The following is a 20296-nucleotide window of genomic DNA, read 5'->3' on the forward strand; positions in this document are numbered from 1 at the left end:
GCATTGGTACAGCCTTGGTGATTGTATAAGTGAATGATTAGTACCTGGGTGATTGGATGAAAGCATGGGTAGTGCCTGCCTAGTTCAATGAGTACATATTTAGTGCCTGAATGATTGAATAATAGCATGTATAGTGCATGAGTTTTTCGATAACTACCTGGGTAGTGGACCTAGGTAGTGGTTGGGTGTTTGGATGAGTGCTGGAGTAGCGCCTTGGTATCTATGAATGTACCTCCATTGCTTTTAGATATATATTAGTTGTGACTTTATCTGTGACTCATTGTTTAAGTCCTTCTATCAGTATCAAACGACCTATTTTAGTGCAGTTATCCTTTTCTACTGAGCTCTATGTGAGCGAGGTCTAGATATCACACTTGATATATAATTGGATACATGGCTCTCTAAGAACATGCATTGATCTGTTACTCAGTGTGAAAATGCATTTATTAAAACTGAAATCAACAATTCTCACTTTTTCAAAGCACACATAATTTTCTTAAAAATACCTACATAATTTCTCAAATATGTCTTGTGTTTTTAAAAAAGATATTCAGAATTTCTCAAAGAAAATGTACACATTAAGTAAAGCTATCACAAGAACTCTCAAGAGACAACCTGCACTGTCCTCTATGTACCATTTCCACTTGATGATGCCGGCTTCTTGCACGTGGCCTGTTCTGTGAGTCTTGGGGGACTCATCACCCACTGCATTATCGGAATCTCAGGTCTCAAATCACATTGTGCCCCAGCATCAACTGCTCAGTCTCCACCAGGGCCCAGTAACATGCAAGCAACAGTCTTTCAAAGGGAGTGCACCGCTCTCCGGGATCTGGCAATTTCTTTGTCCAAAACCCTAAAGGCACCCTCGTTAGCTGGAGCCCTGAGCCAGAGCGCAAGCGCAAGCGCTGCTCTGGGGCTGATCTATGTTAGTAGAGTACAGGAGAGAAGCCACGCCCACTCCCCTGCCCATCTTTTTTATTGGCTTGTGTCTTTGTCCTTTCTAAATTCTGCCTTCCAATTGGTTTATAGGTTTGTTAGTCCCTCCTTATGACGGCCATGTTGTCATTTGTATCCGCCCATGGTTACTGGCCCCTTTACTTCGAGTGCTGCATGAGCACTATTTTCTTTCCGTTCCCTCTCCCCCTCCCACAGTCCGTGCCTTCTTGCCCCGATGCCCCCTGCCCACTTGCACTCCCGTTTGCAATGCAATAGGTCTCACGTAAGTGCGAGTCTATTGCATTGCAAATGCTTTTTTCCTTTGAACTTGTAGATATTCTTAGTAGCCCACGTACATATCACTGTATTGGGCTGCAACTAGTGCCGTGTTTTAATCTGCCTGATGAGAGGATGCTGCTGGCTTGTTTTGCCATTCCTTTTTGACAACATTCTGTAGTGCCTATCCAAGACCGCTATGTGTATTAAATTTAAACCTGTGGGGGTTGTGTTTTTGCAACTCCGTTGCAAGTCTTTTGTACTGGGCTGTGCAAATTTCACTTTAAGTGTGAGGGGTCTTGCCCCTTCGGTCCCCGCTCTTGCGGATATCTTGTCGGTTCCGATCTTCAGCCATGTCTTGTTTTCTCCTACCTCTTTCACGTCATCACTGATCAGCCTCTGATCTGACCGGGTCTGTGTGTTGCCTGCTTGTTTACTCATACATGCCAGCAGCTGATGACCCCTAGTGAAGGGGTGCCCTAGTGGGGCGGAGCTCTCGCAAAACAAAAACAAGCATTTGCAATGCAATAGGTCTCGCATTTGCGAGAGTTTGAGCTTTTGGCATTGTAAATGACAATGCCTTTTATTTATGCATTTGAAAACCTGCAAGCTGTGTGTAAACAAGCACTTTGTACTTATAGTCCTTGCTTATAAGAAGCAAGGCTGGCAGTCTGTTCTACTGCCAGCTTTGCTTTTCGTAAGCAAGGACTATATGTACAAAGTGCGTGTTTATGCTCCGGTTGCAGGTTTTCAAAACAAATTAATACAAGGCACTGCCATTTACAATGCCAATAGCTCCAACTCTTGCAAATGCGAGGCCTATTGCATTGCAAATGCTTTGTTGGGAGTTAGTCACATAAGTGTGAATTAGTGTAGGGGACAACCTTCTGCTATGAGACACACTGATGGGTGGGTGTGTGAATGAGAGGTGACTTTGTACATGTTAGGCACTCAAGTGTGAATTAGAGTAGGGGACAAACCTTTGCCATGAGTTACGCAGTGATGTGTGGGTGTGTGAAGGAGGGGTGCCTTTTTCGGGAGTTAAAGGGAGAAGTGTGAATTAGTGTAGGAGGCAACCCTTTGCTATGTGTGAAACACTGATGTGTGAGTGTGTGAAAGAGAGGAGACTTTGTTCCGAGTTAAACACTGAAGTGTAGTGTAGGGAACTCACGTTCCTTGTGTCCTGTTCATATTGCCAATCTCTCCCCCCACGGCCTGCTCACTCATTGTGTGCACTCAGTCATCCAATGCGCACTGAATATCACTCTCATTTACCCAAGTCATTCTATGTGACTATTCATTTTACTTGCCCGAGCCACCTCTCTTTTCGCTTAGAGTGCTTCCTCAGGCCTAAGTGCCAGCTTCATATTATGTCTGATAAGTCTGACTGTGACTCATGTGCTTTTTTGACTTCAATTGCACCAATATAGAAAAAATAATCCTATCCGCTTGATGTTGGAAAACCATTTTACCTCAAATGGATCACTTGAAACACGTATTTTTTTATTGGTGAACTGGAGTGTTTGATTTTACTCAGCAATCGTGGGCAATCAAAATTGCCAAACTGGTTACAGTAAATATGTTTTACCTGCCAGGTTTGAATTCCCATCCATCCCAGCAGTTTCCTTTTGATGGGATTACTTTTAATTTTACTTTGAACGCTTCGAACAGAGACGTTTGCAACCTCCACGCCCAAAAAATGGCCCGGGCAGGCCCTGCGTGTAGAAAGGCGGGGGATAGTTGTTTGGATAAAGTTATGCCAAACAATCACATTGCCGCTGGTGCCAGGGGTGGTGACAGACCCCCACCCACCCCAGTGTGTTCCACCCACCTGTACTGGGTGTCACCGAGAAAGCCAAGGTGTCAACTGCACTGGCTGGAGTTAGCAGAGGATGGCTGGGCCAGCCGGGGTTCGAACCCATGACAGTGGGGTGAAGCGTGCACCCTAAGGTGAAAGCGTGGCGTCCACGGAGGCACCGGACCCGGAGACGAGCGTCTGTGTACACGGCATGATATGCAATTACCAGAACCTAAACAAATATTTGTCGGATTTTCTCGCTGTCAGTTGTTTGATAAATTCACATGTTTTTTCGGAGGGCAAAAAATTAAATTGCCATACACCCTCTGGTGTGGCCCACCACGTAAAGTAGGTGTGAAAGCACCAGTGAGTGGGAGTTAGGGGGTAACTTAAGGGGTGAAGTGGTGACTCTCGGGAATAAGTCAAAGAGACATAATAGCCTATTTCATAGTTGACGTCCACCTGTCTTTAACGCAGGTGTGTAATTGTTGGCTCACGTACGTGCACCTTTGAATATTCTGCTCAGACAGTCAGTGAAGTCTAAGACACACTACGAACCACTTCGAAACTATTTTGGAGCTGAAAAATTTGAAAAGAGCAATCCGCGTGGGAAAAGTGAAGGACAGAGACAGGAGAACAAAGAAGGGAGAGGAAGTGAAGGGGAATGGGGGAAGGCAGGGAATGCCGTAGAAAGGCAGAAGAGACTGGGTGGTAAAAGGGGACGCGTTCTAAAGAGAGGGGCACAAAGGGGGCTCTGGAAGAGGAGGGAAGTGAGCAAGAGGAGAAACAGAGAGAGGAAGCGAAAAATGTATAGGGCCAGGATTAAGGAGAAAGACATGAATTTGTGTGTGCAGAGCTGAAAAGTCACCAACCCCCGAGCGCCTCCTGCCTACAACAGTAGCACCAAAGCACGGCACATATGATGAAGACATTACAGCGGAAACAATAGTTAAAGGGAAATCGGCTTAAATGTATTTTCTTTAGATTTTAAACTCGCAATGTTCTGGCTGGGATAGAAAGCACAGCAGCAGTGAACAGACAGATTCAGAATGGCATATTTTTCCTTTGAAGATAAAGTGAGCAACATTCTCAACAAATAAATGGTTGACCTCAAAGAGATCAGGCATCGTTGCCTGTAGTTTCAAGTTTCGATACACAGCTGGTGTTACTGTTTAAGACTTATTAGTCTGTGGACATGTCATATATTCATCTCATCCTGTTCATTTAGTTGTTAACTCCGGGTCTTTTGTACAGCGCCAACATGTTGATTTTTGGCTTCTGGGCGCTATAAACGGCATTTGGGAGAGAAGAAAGAGGCGGATCAGGGAACAGTGGGGAGACCAGGTGTGGAGGGGAGAGCGCGAAGACTGGGAGAAACTAGGAGAAGGAGCGAAATGCAGGGCAAGGAGAAGGGAAAAACAAGGCTATTGGAAAAGAAGAGCAGGAGTCAGAGCGAGGCTTTTAAAGAGTTCATTGCTCCTTTCAACGGGGTGCCGCGTGCGACAAGACCAAAACCTGTGAATGCCTCGGGCGCACCCATGGCCTCGCACAGCGACAAACGAGACCGAAAACAAAAAAGTGAAAGCGATCGCGATCGCGATCAAACATCAAAGCGGCCGCGAAAGTGAAAGCAAATGGTGTGGATGCTGCCAAATGGTGCGCGCGCCCGGCGCACTTGCACTGTATTTGGAGGCCTGAAAGCACTCGTTTGCACTTCCAGATCCCCCATTTACAAAAGCTCTCGCGAGAGCAGCGCTAAAGCGCTGGCTCAGGCGAGACCTAACCATTAGACGGTAAGGGGGGAGGGGGTGTCATGGTCGTAACGAGCCGGTGATGGCTGCTCGGAAAACTGACAGATTCAAGAAGTGTCTATATTTGGATGGGGAAACTAAGCCATTGATGACAGTTAGGACGACATGGAGGGCGTGGCTCTTGCCGCTGACCCCACATCCGTATAGTGCAGGCTCCTCTATTGGGAAAACACAGCGTGCCCACGGCGGTCCATGAGATGAAACGTGCGTTCGCTTATGTCGGTGGCCATTTTTGTGTGCACTTTTTTTCTATAACACAATAGTCCGAGACGCCCCTCTCCTCTGATATCTAAAATGTACTCGGGATTTGCTTTTTAAAAATGTGTGAATCCGGGGGTTTGCTCAATGGGGCAGTGCCAACCCAGGGCTCAGGCTCGCAGCCTCACACTTGGCTGTTGCTGTGCCGAGCTGGCGAGGTCTGTTTCTTATCAGGTTCTGGGAGGGAGGGGTAGGGGCGTAAAGGGAGCTGGTTGAGAATGGGAGAGGGAGGGGCGCTAGCTGAAGGTGACCGATGGCTGAGAACAGTTGTTTGGTGGAGGGGGTGGAGAGGTGAGTGAAATGCATGCGCAGATGTTGGTAGCAGAGGTGAGGTGGAGTGGAAGAGAATGGCTAGAGGTGGCCGAGTGACATCCTTTGCAATGCATGGCTCAGTGAAGGCATATCAGGCAAGTTGGCTGGGTGACGCATAGCTGGACTGGGGAGAGCGAGAGTCAGCATTGGGTGCAATGAATGATTGAATGAGCTTCATCGGCTGTTCGGATATCTAGGGTCAGAGGGAAACAACAGGTGCAGATGGAAGCTGCTTGTAGACTGGTCTGTGGAGGATCTGTGGGGATAGGTGACCCGTGGACAAATCTGTAAGGCAGGACTATCTATAGACAGACCTAGAAATGAGCGGTGGCGTTTCTGTGTGTTGTTCTTTAAAGAAGGGCTGTTTGTAACTTGGTCTATAGGAGAGGGCTGTAGGCAGGTGGGTCTGTAAAGCAGAAGAGTGGTCTTTTCACTGGTTTACAGCGGATGCTGCTGTGTGAATCAGTGGTTGGTAGAGCACACCCTGCAATCACATCTAACCTTTAGGCGAGGGTGGTCTGTAGAGAAAATCACGAGTCAGCATACCTCTAGAGGAGGGCGCTCTTGTTTGTGTGTAGAAAGAGTCCCATGGTGGTGGAGGCTGTCAGTAAACTAGTCTACAGGGGATCAGTGTCACCAAAAGGGGGCGGTAGGGGTCTGGTCTGAAAGGGACTGCGGCCGGGGCTGTTTCACCTGTAAGGCAGTTTTTGATGGCTGTTATTTAGGGGTATGGTCTCTGCAGACAGCGAGGAATCTTTCTAAGATGGCTGTCTACAGACCGGACCCAGAGTGTTAATGATTGTGCGTAGACACGTCTGTGGCCTGTGAAAGATTTTCTAAAAGTTGCACCTACAACATAGGCTTCCAAAATCTTCACCAGGCACACATCTATTTGTGAAAATGCACCTAATCCCTACATCACACATTGACCGCCAGATATGCCAGGATGGGTGGCAGAGCACAAGATGAACCTAGTCCTAATGTATGTGAGTCGGCAGGTTGGTTACATTCAGGAACTCTTTAGGGTATAGGGTGTTGGGTTTCAATACCCTGTAGTGTGACCTTAAGAAAAATAGGAGTGTAATCATTTCCCGGCTGTTGTGGAGGTGTGGTGTGATGTACCGCTATGGTTATTTCTGCCCCTTGTGATCCGCGTGCTGCCTTATGCGACAGATTGAAATGTGCACCACGGCCGTTGTGTTCAATCATCGGCTTGATGAAGGATTCATTTGTTGTAATTAAAACAGCGATATGATTAAGCATTCACTAAAGACATGAATTCCCCTTACTTGGACCAAGTTTCTCTTCTTATGTTGACTAATGTCTGGACTCCATTTTGTATTGTCGTGTCCTATCTTCGTGTCAGTTGCTCTCATAATCTGCCTAGTAACAGTCTATAAATAGCTCCTTTGTCCGTCTGGCACATGCCCACACTTGACCACATCTGTTATCAGTTAGTCCTTGCTTGACCATGTTTTCGCGGGCTTAGGAGTGTGTTAACTCCGCCGACATATTGATTCTGTATCGAAAATGTCCATAAAAGGTAATATTCTTTGCCTCATGTTGTATCCACCCACTTATGAGCCCCTCTGTTGTGTATAAAAGGGGACCATGCATGAAAGTTCTTTGTGCTACTCTATGCAATACTGAAGAGTGTTGTATGGATTGTAGGACCACCCTTAAGGGTTAATAAACTCTGTCTTTGTATTTGCAGTTTCCGTGCCAACTTCCTTCTAGCTTTCGTTACAGGAGGGCGAACCATTGTATTTGCGGGCCTAGCTAGGGCCTGTATTCATCACGTTGGTTACTCCATTGCTACCTCTTAGACTTCCTCTTAAATGTCTGCATCTAGTCATGTCAACAACTTAAGTCTCACATTGGTCGAGCTGGATTAAAGAAATCATTTTATTTTCTGCTCCTGTATTTCATTTGACACCCCTTCAATTGGCACCATCTGAGCCTGTAGATAATTTACAGATTTTTTGGGTGTGGCCACAGCACGTTTCGAGGACCCGCCTCGCCATGACGCATCCCTTTCTGTTGGGTTGCCTTTCCCACTATACTAGTTCAACATCGAAATGACCCGAAGCATCGGAGAGGTCCCTCTGTCCTGTTGGATGTGCTCTGGTATCAGCACAGCACCTGGGTCTTTCCCCCCTGAGAAATCGTAATACATGTCACACATCAACAACTGACCCAAGTATCTACTTTCCAGTGTACTGCCCTCACAGACTATCATCACGCGCCATCCCTGAGGGGCCACAGAAGCCTTACCATCCCCTGGCTTAGGAAGGGTGAACCTCAGAAGAACAAGAGAAGTACCCTGACCCCCGGTGTACCACTCCTAAGCAAACCCGGCAGATGACACCCATTGTCGTGCCCTTGTTCCTAGGCATGGGGCACATGTGCCTAAACGGTCCCCTTGAAGCAGCTTTCTGCCACACAATCTTGTGAAGCTGATCCGTACCCACTGCACCAGCCTGGCATCGTACGTGTTAGAGTAGCCCAGCTTCTGCAGTAGGCCTAAATACTCCTGTACACAATAACTTGGAACACAATTTTAGATGGGTGTTTATCATTATGTACTTCTTTCGGGTTGTGGGCGGAGGTTTGGAGTCTGGTGCACAAAGTAGGAATGAGGTTATTATCGGCGTTGAACCCGGTCAGAGGGCCTTGGTTTATCCTCGGGTTGTGTTCTGGTGATGGTACCATAGTCTTCTGAGCCCTGCCCTCTTAGTGCCTGTCTGATATCAGGCATGTGTATTCCGGCCCTGACCTGACAGCCCGTCTCTGCCCACTGGCTCCTGGTAACCACCACTACATTCCCCCCCCACCCACCTGCCGCCCTCCTGACAGCTCCTCAGCCCACTTCTACCCGCCCTGCTCACAGCTCTCCTCCACACCGGCCGCCAAATTCCCAGTTGTTCTTGGCAGTCGTCTCTCTTTCGGGAAGGGCTGGTCTCTTGGATTGTATTCCAGAGATTCCACATCTGAATTCTCTATTAAAACGGACTCATTGTGCAAATGTGCACCTTATTCTTTTGTCCTCGTTTTTTTCTGTACAGAGCACTTGGCAGCTATTGTCGAGTTCTACAGCTTAAATACAGATATCCTGCAGGCCCCCTCGGACCTTTGGTGCTCTGACCTGTCAAGTCACTCTCTCAATGTCTCCTACTTTACTTGTACTTGTTGCTGGATGCGCTGTAGCTTTAGCTCTAAGGTATGCATCTTAGCTGGTGCGCACCGGCAGTTATTCTGCAGCTTTCCTTTTGCCTCCCCTTTTCCTTTCCCCTTACCACCCACGCCCTCCTATTCTCATCTGTTTCCTTTACCTCTTTACTGTTGTCCGTCTCGGCCATTTTCTTTCCTTTCCTGTCACAAACCTTTTTTAACGCAAACCCTTTCCAAACACAGAGGAGCCCGCCCAATCAAATCACGGCCCTCTGTTTGGGAGCTCCTCCCACGAAGCCCTACTTTTCTATCCCTCATTTCGCCCCGCCCCCTCAGACATGCACACCTTACTCCAAGGCACTCAGAGAACTCCCTAAAAGGAGATTATTGAGCTTGTGCAGGGCGCTTCCGTGTCAGAAGCACTTTACTGAGCTAGCAAAGTGGTAAGATTTTAAACACCACTTAAGCCTTAGTTTGTACCGGGGAGAGGGACCTTACTTGACACAGACTGAATTAGCAGAACTTTCAGGAGCAATGACTAAGAAAGGAATGAGCCTGAAGCCTTCTATAGCACTGGTGTGTTGGGAACACATAGAGAACTGCAACAGAGGTAGACTAGCTCGAATGTGCGGGTGGTGTTGGGCTGCCTGGGTGAAGACACAAATGGTGGACGGAAACCAGAGCACATCAAGCATTCACCCGCAGTCAAGATCTGCATAAAATCCGTTGTTCTTTTGCTCACCATGCGACCACAGTTCAGACACAGCTGTATGCAAGTCAGCCTTGACCCTGCTCCTCATGGGAACTGTCCAGACCAAACTGCCAAGCCAGATCCTCCCTGGACCGGTACAAAATCATCCTGGTACCGGTTTCGGGGTATCGCCCATCATCAGCCAGGCTAGCTTGAATCCAGTGGCGCAGTGAGCCTGGGACCCAGGGCAAGAAGGCACCATACACACAAATAATGGACGGAATGCAGAACAAATCAAACAATCAATCAATCAATCAATCAATGAATTTGCAAAGCGCGCTACTCACCCGTAGGGTCTCAAGGCACTGGGGGGAGGGGGATCCGCTACTGCTCGACGAGCCAGGTCTTGAGCTGTTTCCTGAAGGAGAGATGGTTCTGGGTCAGTCGTAGGTGGGTGGGGAGGGAGTTCCATGTCTTGCCCGCCAGGTAGCAGAAGGATCTTCCTCCGGCGGTGGTCTTGCGGATGCACGGGACGGTGGCGAGGGTGAGACTGGCGGAGCGGAGGTGGCGGGTGGGTGTGTAGAATGTGAGGCGGTTGTTGAGGTATGTGGGTCCCATGTCGTGGAGAGCCTTGTGTGCGTGGGTGAGGAGTCTGAACGTGATCCTCTTGCTGATGGGGAGCCAGTGCAGGTCTCTCAGCTGGGGAGAGATGTGGCTGAAGCGGGGGTGTCCAGGATAAGTCGTGCAGAGGCGTTCTGTATGCGCTGGAGTCTTTTCTGTAGTTTGGCTGTGGTTCCAGCGTAGAGGGTGTTTCCGTAGTCCAGTCGGCTGGTGACGAGGGCCTGGGTGACCGTCTTCCTGGTGTCGGTGGGGATCCACCGGAAGATCTTTCGGAGCATGCGCAGGGTGTTGAAGCAGGATGACGAGACAGCGTTGACTTGCTTGGTCATCGTGAGAGAGGAGTCCAGGATGAAGCCCAGGTTGCGAGCATGGTCCGTTGGCTTTGGAGCGGAGCCAAGGGCAGGAGGCCACCAGGAGTCGTCCCAGGTGGAGGGGGATGTTCCCAGGATGAGGACTTCCGTCTCATCTGAGTTCAGTTTCAGCCGGCCGAGCTTCATCCATTCCGCGACGTCTTTCATTCCTTCCTGGAGGTTGGCTCTGACTGTGGTGGGGTCGTTGGTGAGGGAGAGGATCAGCTGGGTGTCGTCGGCGTAGGAGATGATGTTGAGGTTGTGTTGGCGTGTGATGGCTGCGAGGGGGCTCATGTAGACATTGAAGAGGGTGGGGCTGAGCGAGGATCCTTGCAGGATGCCGCAGATGACTTCGGTGGCCAGGGACCGGAATGGGGGAAGGCGGACTCTCTGGGTTCTGCCAGCGAGGAACGAGATGATCCATTCCAAGGCCTTTCCTTGGATTCCGATGTTGCTGAGGCGCTGTATCAGGGTGCGGTGGCATACGGTGTCGAAGGCTGCCGAGAGGTCCAGGAGGATGAGGGCAGCTGTTTCCCCATTGTCGAGCAGGGACCTGATGTCGTCGGTGGCTGCGATGAGGGCGGTCTCGGTGCTGTGGTTTGCTCGGAAGCCGGACTGCGAGGGGTCGAGGGATCCGTTGGTCTCGAAAAAGGCGGAGAGTTGTTTGTTGACGATCTTCTCGATGACTTTGGCCGGAAAGGGGAGGAGCGAGATGGGGCAGAAGTTCTTGAGGTCCGTGGGGTCCGCGGTTGTTTTCTTCAGGAGGGCGCTGATCTCGGCGTGTTTCCAGCTCTCTGGGAAGGTGGCGGATGCGAAGGAGCTGTTGATGATGTTCCGGAGTTGGGGTGCGATGATGGAGTCGGCTTTGTTGAAGATGTGGTGTGGGCAGGGGTCGGTTGGGGAGCCGGAGTGGATGGAGTTCATCGTGTGGGTGGTATCTTCGGTGCTGACCGTCGTCCAGGTGCGGAGGATGGTGGTGGGGGGCGTCAGATCGGTGGTAGGGTGCGCGGTCTGTGCGCCGAAACTGTTGTGTATGTCGGCAATCTTGTGGTGAAAGAATAAGGCGAGTGAGTCGCAGAGGTCCTGCGTGGGTGTGATGTCGTTGTTGCAGGCGCTGGGGCTGGAGAGCTCTTTGACGATGCTGAAGAGTTCCTTGCTGTTGTGGGAGTTGTTGTCCAGTCGTTCTTTGAATGTGGTCCTTTTGGTGGTGCAGATCAGTTGGTGGTGTTTGCGGGTGGCGTTCTTGAGGGCTGTCATGTTTTCTGTAGTTTGGTCGTGGCGCCAGGCTTTCTCAAGGGTACGGCAGGTTTTCTTGGAGTTTTTGAGGTCGTTGGTGAACCAGGAGGCTTTCTTGCTGCCGTGTCTGCTGGGGGGGTTCTTCAGTGGTGCGAGGTCATCGGCGCAGTTGGTGAGCCACTGTGTGAGGTTGCGGTCTGCTTCGTTGGGGTCCGTTGTGTTGGTGGGGGGGTTCTGGCTGAGGGAGGTGGTGAGCTGGTCGGTGGTGATCTTGCTCCAGCTTCTGCGGGGAACCTGTTGAGGGTGGTTGTGGGTCGTGGTTCTCCTGAAGTTGAAGTGGACGCAGCTGTGGTCTGTCCAGTGCAGTCCGGTGGAGTGGCTGAAGGAGATGTGCTTGCTGGAGGAGAAGATGGGGTCAAGCGTGTGGCCGGCGATGTGGGTGGGGGTGTTCACCAGTTGCTTGAGTCCGAGGTTGGCGAGGTTGTCCAGCAGGGTGGCGGTGTTGCTGTCATTGTTGTTCTCCAGGTGGAAGTTGAGGTCTTCTAGGAGGATGTAGTCTGAGGAGGTAAGGGCGTGCGGGCTGACGAAGTCTGCGATGGCTTCGCTGAATTGTGTTCGTGGTCCCGGGGGTCTGTAGACGAGGGTGCCTCTGAGGGTGGTCTTGGGGTCGGTGTGTATCTGGAAGTGAAGGTGTTTGGCGGCGGTGAGGGTGTCGTCGGAGTTGGTCGTGTTTCGGATGGTGTTTCTGTGGATGATGGCGATGCCTCCTCCGGCTTGGTTGATGTGGTCCTTCCGGGCGCTCTTGTAGCCATCCGGGATGGCTATAGCGATGTCGGGAGCTGAGGAGGCGTTCATCCATGTTTCTGTGAGGAAGGCGACGTCTGGTGATGTTGTGTCGAGAAGGTTCCAGAGTTCGATGGCGTGCCTGTGGATGGAGCGGGTGTTGAGCAAGATGCACTTGAGGTGGTCGTTGCTGGAGCCTGGCTTGGTGGGTGCGGTGCAGGATCGGGTGCAGGTGAAGATGCAGGCGTGGCAGGTGAATGCTCCGTGGGTGCGTTTCGGGTTGGCTTGGTAGCAGGCTGGCTGTCGGCCGGTGTTGAGTACGTGGAGGGTGGCGGTGTCGTATATCTGTCGGGTTGGCCGGCTCTGGCGGGGTCCAGGGGTTCTGGCGCTGGGCGCGGTCCAGGCGTGGACGGGCGTAGACGGGCGCAATCGGCATGCCCGCTGCGCGTGGCCGCTGCGCATACGCACGGTCCCCGCCATATATGGCGAAGTGGGAGGGAGGAGCAGCTGTGAGGCGGGAGTGGGGCGGCGAATGGGGAGCGGGTGCCAAGAGAAGGGGGCGGGGCCACAGGAGAGCAGCGGCGGGTAGCGGAAGGGGGGGGGTGGAAAGAGCGGGAAGACAGAGCGGGAGAGTGAGGGCAAGCCTGGGTAAGCCTGGGCAAGCCTGGGGAGCAGGGGCCTTAAGGAGAGGCGGCAGCAAGAGAGGGCAAGAAGGCAGCAGCAGCAGAATCTGGGCACACGGGGCCGTGTGGAGTGGCCACCCACAGGGTGTGCAGAAATGTGCAGCAAGACTGAGATAAAGGAAGCTAACCATAACCTACTCTAGGCAGCTACCTCCAGGTATCTAGCCCCACAACATGGAAAGTAAATATCCTCTTAAGGCGCAGTGGCTTGAGTACACACTCGAGGAAGATTTGACCAGGTGGGCTGGCTCATGCTATGACTGCAAGGTAAGAACACCACTTACACTTTGCCCAAATCCAGGCACTGCGGGTGCATATGAAAATGTATCGCCCTAAGAAAGTGCAAGCCAGAAGCGACTGCTTACTGGTACCTCAACCGGACATACTGGTAACTGCAAAGTCCAATCCTGGGATCTAAGAACAAGCTGGAGCACATTTGATAAACACATTAACTGGTATGTTGAAGAGAAAACAGGAAAAGACAGGAGAGGCAGTCACCGCATGACAGGTTATGAATCTGGGTTTGTTTTAAAAAATGGAAATGGGCAGAAAGTCGAGCCCAGCTGACATGGAAAATCTGGATTGCCACCTAAATGGGAGCAGAGGTCCCTGGAGCCTCTGAGTGCTGTGATGCTGAGAGATAACGGAAGACGGACACAGGGAATCCACCATTACTTGCGGCAGAGGAGTTGTGAACTAAGGAGAGCGGGAAGAGGACCTTTTGATTCAGCTCTCAAGTCAAGGAGCAGCGGAGGCGCAAGAACAAAGGCTACTCTGGTTGACCGTGCCTCACCATCCTCAGTGAAGCATGGGGTGCACGTGCCCCTATCAACACTGAGGCATCGGATCCACCCCTGGTGCTCAGCCACAAGGGCTAAGAACCAATCACCGAGCTGGATTCCAGCTTAGTTGTCTCAAGGAGTCCAGGAGGATCCAGTTAAATTGCCATCTGGGCAGAGTCCTGGAAGAGACGTGGGCTACTCATACTAATGTGGGTTGTCCATGCACTAGCAAAATTTTGGGGCATCGTTCACAATGACTGTCTGTGGCACTAACTCACCAGGCAGAGTAGTGTCATCTCCCGGATAACAAAGTCTGCTGCATCTGCCAACACTTTTTACAGTTCTGCAGTAATATCAAGGATAAGTTAGCGAGGCTGGTGAGCTCTTGGATTGCCCCTTACCGGAGTGCTGTCGCAAAGAATCGACAGTTGTGCTTTGAATATTTGACTCTCTTAAATATTCAAACCGCAGCAGTCCGTTCTTCACCAGACTGCTTTTGGGTGGCCTTTGTGTCAAATGTTATTCCACTAAATGCTGTTTTTTTGAGGGGAGCCCTGGATGGCAGAACAATGGACAGTAGGTGACCCTAGAATAAATTCAAGGTGCTGGTCCCGGTAAGTAGCATTTTCCGTTTGTGATCTTCCCGGGCATTGGGTTGTTTCATTTCTTTGCTTACCATATGGCAACTGTTGGGATTAGCAGTCTGTTTGCTATCCATAGATTCTAGCATCAGCGGCTCTGGTAGTAGACCTTGGTGTTCAGGATAAATGAGTTCATGAGTAATTGATGCTGGCTGTGGAGTAGGTTGTTTGCCTGCGTTTACTCTTGCTTGTAAGAAAATTCCATGAATGATTATCATTGTTGTTTTGTGTTCTTTGAATGATTGTGATGGGTGAATGGATTGTATGGCACCAACAATTTATTTTCAGTTCCTGTTGGATCTGTGTATTGTGGGCTGATGTTCACTGTCTAAGTTGCTTCCTTTATGGGTGTGGAGCAAGAGTCTCCTAGGTGCTGAAATCTCTTCAAAAGTGCAAGATTGAATTATGAGGCCACTGAGTTCCTCAGTTGGACTTTTCCTGGTTCTGGGCAGCATTTAGATCAGGTGGATTGTGTCAGGCTGAGACCGAGAAAAGATGATGGCAGCAGAGGAGCTGAATTGAGTAGCAGGTTTATAGAGTGTATGTGTTAATGGTTGTGAGGCCTCCTCCACTCTCTTGTGTCTGTCTATGGCATCTGTGTATGATATGAAAATCTGGTTTGTTTTCAGAGATGGAGATGTAAGATTCTGTGTAACTTATGTGTGGAGATGTCTGAGGGGCAACCAGCCTGATGTGTCTAAAGGTGCTGATTTGAGAAGTATGATTGTTAATGCACACGAGTGGGTTGTGCGACTGAGGGTTGAATTTGGATCAGCCACAGTCAAGCATACTTGATAGAAAAGTAGGGAGTCTCTCCTTCCATGCTACTAGGACATGGGACACTCAAGGGTTCTTACTAGGGAGGATTCAAGGGATAAGGTGCAGTTTGTTTGGCAAAAGATAAAACCTTTGGGCTTTACCAGCACTGTGTCCATAAAGCATTACACCAGCACATTTGGGGATTGCAGGAGAAAGCCATTTGAAGGCATCAGGTAAGCCTTATTTCCCAGCCCTCTCCCCCCGAGGTGGACAATTAAAGAGTTATAAAGCCTTATGACTCTCCACGCTGCCCCTTTGCCCCTCTCCTCTATAGGTATTAGCTGCCCCTCAAGGTCACTTTCCATGGAAACTTTCTGCACATGCGTTTTCAGTCCTCTGGTGAGAGCTTGATGCTGCAGCATGGAGTGGGGTCACGGGGTTGTGGTGGTTTTGTCAGACCTAATGCGTCTGCTTCTTCACTTGTGCCCCCTGAAATATGAATGAGTTCATTAAATATTGAGAAAACCCTGGATGTCTCCCCAGGGCTGGATCAGGTGTCTGCCGGCAGAGTGGGTGGGGAGTGGGTGGGCCTAAGAGAAACATATTTGGGCACCCCAGCGGATCAGGCTCGGGACAGACCAACATGCAGTGAATTCAGGGACCATTTAGGTGCCAATTACGATCCTGTAAAAACCGGGTACGAACCGTCGGACGGAGCATATTTTCCGTCCGAACCGTACCCGGTCGGAACAATATACAAACATGGAAGTACGATTCTCACGGAAATACTATTTCCGTACGAATCGTACAAAACACCGACCGACGAAAATATACATACAAATGTGATCCGGGAAAGCGCCGACGTGACGTCGGGATGCACGCAGCCTGCCTTTCACCAACCAGGAAGTACGATTCGCACCGACGTCATCCCGCACGGAGAATATTTTCCAGCAGTCAAAAACTGCTGGGAAATCAGGACGACGCGAACAAGGAGTACCTGCACGCGACGGACAGACATGGACCCGAACCTACGTGTCATCCCGGCCCTCATAGCAGTCGACCTCCTCCACAGGTTACGACGCAGACGCCACAGAAGGTCAGAACAATAAAGGGAGGGGGGAAGGGGAGGGGCAGGAGCAGGGGCAGGCCACAAAACCCCCACCCAAGTCACACAGCACACATGCCCTGGACATACCTGACCCCCAGGCCCTGGTCACTACGAGGGGGTGGGTGCGTGTCCAGCAAAGCCAGCGCCCGCAACAACAGAAGTGGTTGACGACACGAACCGGTAACACAACAATACAGGTACGTCCCGTAACAACGCCTTAAGAGCGTGGGTACGAGTCATACCACGCCCACACCTACGTCACCCCAACAATGGCGGGGCGGCTCATACCCACGTGGCAAAGGCCTGGGTACGGCCCGCACAAGCATTCCACAGCGTGGGTACGATATCTACAGACCGTACCCCCACCCGCGTATGCATGGAGCGTACCCCGCACCCCAACAGTGTTCGTACGGACCGTAACACCATCCCGGTATGTATGGAGCGTACCGCCCACCCCAACAGTGTACGTACGGACCGTACCCCCACCCGCGTATGCATGGAGCGTACCCCCAACACGACAGCATATGTACGGACCTTAACACCACCCCCGTATGCATGGAGCATACCCCCCACCCCAACAGTGTACGTACGGACCGTAACACCACCCCGTATGTATGGAGCGTACCCCTCACCCCAACAGTGTACGTACGGACCGTACCCCCACCTGCGTATGTATGGAGCATACCCCCACCACGACAGCGTATGTACGGAGCGTAACACCACCCCCGTATGTATGGAGCGTACCCCCCACCCCAACAGTGTACGTACGGACCGTAACACCACCCCCGTATGCTGTCAGAGTACCAAGTATCCACAGGAGCCGATGATGGTCCCAACGCCCCGCCACCTCAGGTACCACCCAAGAATGCTCAAGGTAGCAACTAAAGCAGGGGGGAAAGGGGAAGTGGATGAGAAACAAGAGAGACAGCCTCGGAAGTTAATGATTCTTCACACTGTGGTCTGGGTAGATCTTCTTACTGCACCTGAATTTTAAAGACACACATGTAAATGCTACCTACACTTTTTTAATACTCGATATAACATCACAACACTAAATTTACCCTGTGGACCTCAGGCTGTTGCTTCTCCCTTTTGTTTTGTTTTTATTTGGTCTTATTCGGCATCTGTATTAGGGGGAAACAACAGCTTTTAAAAATGACATTACTATACTGAGTAACGCTGAATTGTATATGTTCAAGTAAGCCCCCTCCTAATTACCTTCGCTACATGTAGTAGCGTGTTATTCCAACTGTCGACTGTAATGGACCCACTAGATTCTCCAAGGTGTGCGAATTAAACTTGAAAACTTCGGTATAATTAAGTCAATGAGCAATATGCTCCTGGTAGTAAGTTTTATATCATATCTTCTGTCACAACAACTCTGGTGTTCAATGAAGGTGAAACCTCAACATAGTTATCAGGAACACAAAGCGCTACAAAAATGTTACCTCAGGAGTTCAAGGATGATATAAACAAATACCGCTAACTGGAACATGAATTCGATAGCGCTACACGAAGGTTCTCTTTCTTCTGTATTTTTCTTGTCAGGATAGTTGACTCCCACGTTGCGCATGCGTATACAAACCATAAATTGAGATAATTATGTTTTCTGAGGTAAACACTGAAACAAGCTTTGCGCCTTATGGGGACGCTACACACTCCCAGAAGACTACAGTTGAAGTGCGCAGTTCCTTCGTGGAACGTGCATCTTGAGCTTCCCATATGTCGCGTGAGGGGAAGCACTAGACCGCCAACCTGCTTTAGATCTGTGCTCATCCGCGCGGCCATTTCACTCACCTGAGTTCCTGATTATAGTTATGCATTGTTTTAACAGGAGTTTGGGTGCCAAACACCTTCGTCTCCAACGCGGATACTTAATTTGTTTTGCCCAAGGGTTGCAGGGTTTTACGTTGCATCTCGCTATGGTTGAAGTTGTTGCCAAAGTCTTGACAGTACCTCCCTCCAAAAGGGGCTCCCCCAATTTTGGTTTAGTTGGGTAGTTCTTATGGAAATTCCTGACTAGCTTGGGTGCATGCACATTTGAATAGGGCTCCCATGATCTCTCCTCAGGCCCAAACCCTTTCCAATCAACCAAGTAGTACAATTTGTTTCTGGAGATTTTTGAGTCTAAAATTCTACTAACTTCAAATTAATTCCCTGACTCAACTCTAATAGCGGTTGGGTTTGGTTTCAGTCTTGCATTGGGAGGATTCTTTTTTAGCAATGATATATGAAAGGCTGGAGGGATCTTTAACTGTTTGGGCAATTGTAACCTCACCACTACTGGATTAATAATCTTTTGGACCTTGAAAGGACCGAGGAATCTGGGCTGAAACTTCCTATTCCCTTTTAGTCTCAAATGTTTAGTGGACAACCAGACTTGATCTCCCACCACAAACTTGGTGCCCACCCGTCTCTTCTTATCTGCCTGTCTTTTGTAGGATTCTTTTGCCTTGAGTAAATTTGCTTGAGCCTTTTTATATGAGTTCCTCAACTCCCTCACCATAACAGTGACTGCAGGCACTGTCTCATCGTGTTTCCCGACCATTAAATCTGGATGTCTTCCTGAATTCAAATAGAATGGTGAATACCCTGTTGAGTCATGTACTGCATTATTGTAAGCAAACTCAGCAGTCCACAAGAGATCCGACCACTTCCCATCCTGTTCCAACAAATAAAGTCTCAGGTATTGTTCCAACTCCTGATTGACTCTCTCCGTCTGACCGTGGGTTTCAGGATGATAACTGGTGGAATACCGTGTGTCAATACCTAAGCTGTGCATAAAGGTTTTCCAGAATTTGGAAATGAATTGGGTCCTCTATCTGAAATGATTATTTGTGGAATTCCATGTGCCCGAACTATGTGTTGATTAAATATCTGAACTAGTTGTGGGGCTGTAGGTATTTTCTTTAACGGAATGAAGTGGCCTATTTTGGAAAATGAATCCACTAACACCAATAGGGCTGTATATCCATGGCTAGCTGGTAGATCTACTATCAAATCTAAAGACACTGTGTGCCAAGGGTAAGGTGCATTAGGCAGCGGTTGCAATAGGCCCTGTGGGGCTTGTCTACTAGGCTTCCCTTTTATACAGGTTTCACAAGTTGAAACGTACTGTCCCACCTGAGCCTCCATGCCAGGCCACCAAAAATTTCTTCCAATAAACTCCAGAGTTTTCTTAATGCCCTTGTGACCCGCCAAACGATCATCATGACATTCTTTCAGAGCTTTAGTCTGCAAGTCTTCAGTGGGAAGGTACAATTTTCCATCATAATACGGAAGACCTCCTGTTATCGTTTTCCTGTCATCCTCACCGACCCAATCTTCCCAAACTCTGTCTGGACAATTCTCTCGAATTTCCTGGGTAAATTCTTCTAGATGGACAGCTCCTACAATTTTGTTCAAAGGGATGATAGGTTCCACCTTAGTGACTCTCAATTCTTCTGGCACATTCATCCTGGATAAGGCATCTGCTTTCCCATTTTTCATTCCAGGTTTATAGGTGATCAAGAAGTTAAAATCTGAAAAGTACAAAGACCATCTTAATTGCCGTGGTGTAAGTGTTTTAGCTGACTTTAAAAACTGTAAGTTACGGTGATCTGTGAATACAGTCACGCAATGCTTGGCCCCCAATAGATAGTGTCGCAAGTCCTGGAAGGCTTCTTTTACAGCCAACAGCTCTTTGTCTGCAATTGAATAGTTGATTTCCGGTTCCGACAGTTTTCTTGATCTAAATGCCACAGGATGAAGTTGTCCTGTTAGTTTGTCCCTTTGTGACAGGATCCCTCCTGTAGCGAAGTCTGACGCATCTGTGTCCACGTAGAAGGCCTGCTCCGGGTCTGGGTGCATCAAAATTGGGGCTGTAATGAAAGTTTTTTTTAGGAATTGAAGCGCTTCTTCGGCCTCGTGGGACCAGTCAAATTTCTTCCCTTTCTTCAGAAGTTGAGTAATTGGGGACACCTTAGCAGAAAAATCAGGAATAAATCTTCGATAAAAATTGGCAAAGCCAAGGAAGCTTTGTATTTCCTTCATGTTTTTGGGTGAAGACCAATCTTGAATGACTTGCACTTTTGCGGGATC

This window comes from Triturus cristatus, chromosome 5_2, assembly GCF_964204655.1.
Source record: "Triturus cristatus chromosome 5_2, aTriCri1.1, whole genome shotgun sequence".
NCBI classification, from domain to species: Eukaryota; Metazoa; Chordata; class Amphibia; order Caudata; family Salamandridae; genus Triturus; species Triturus cristatus.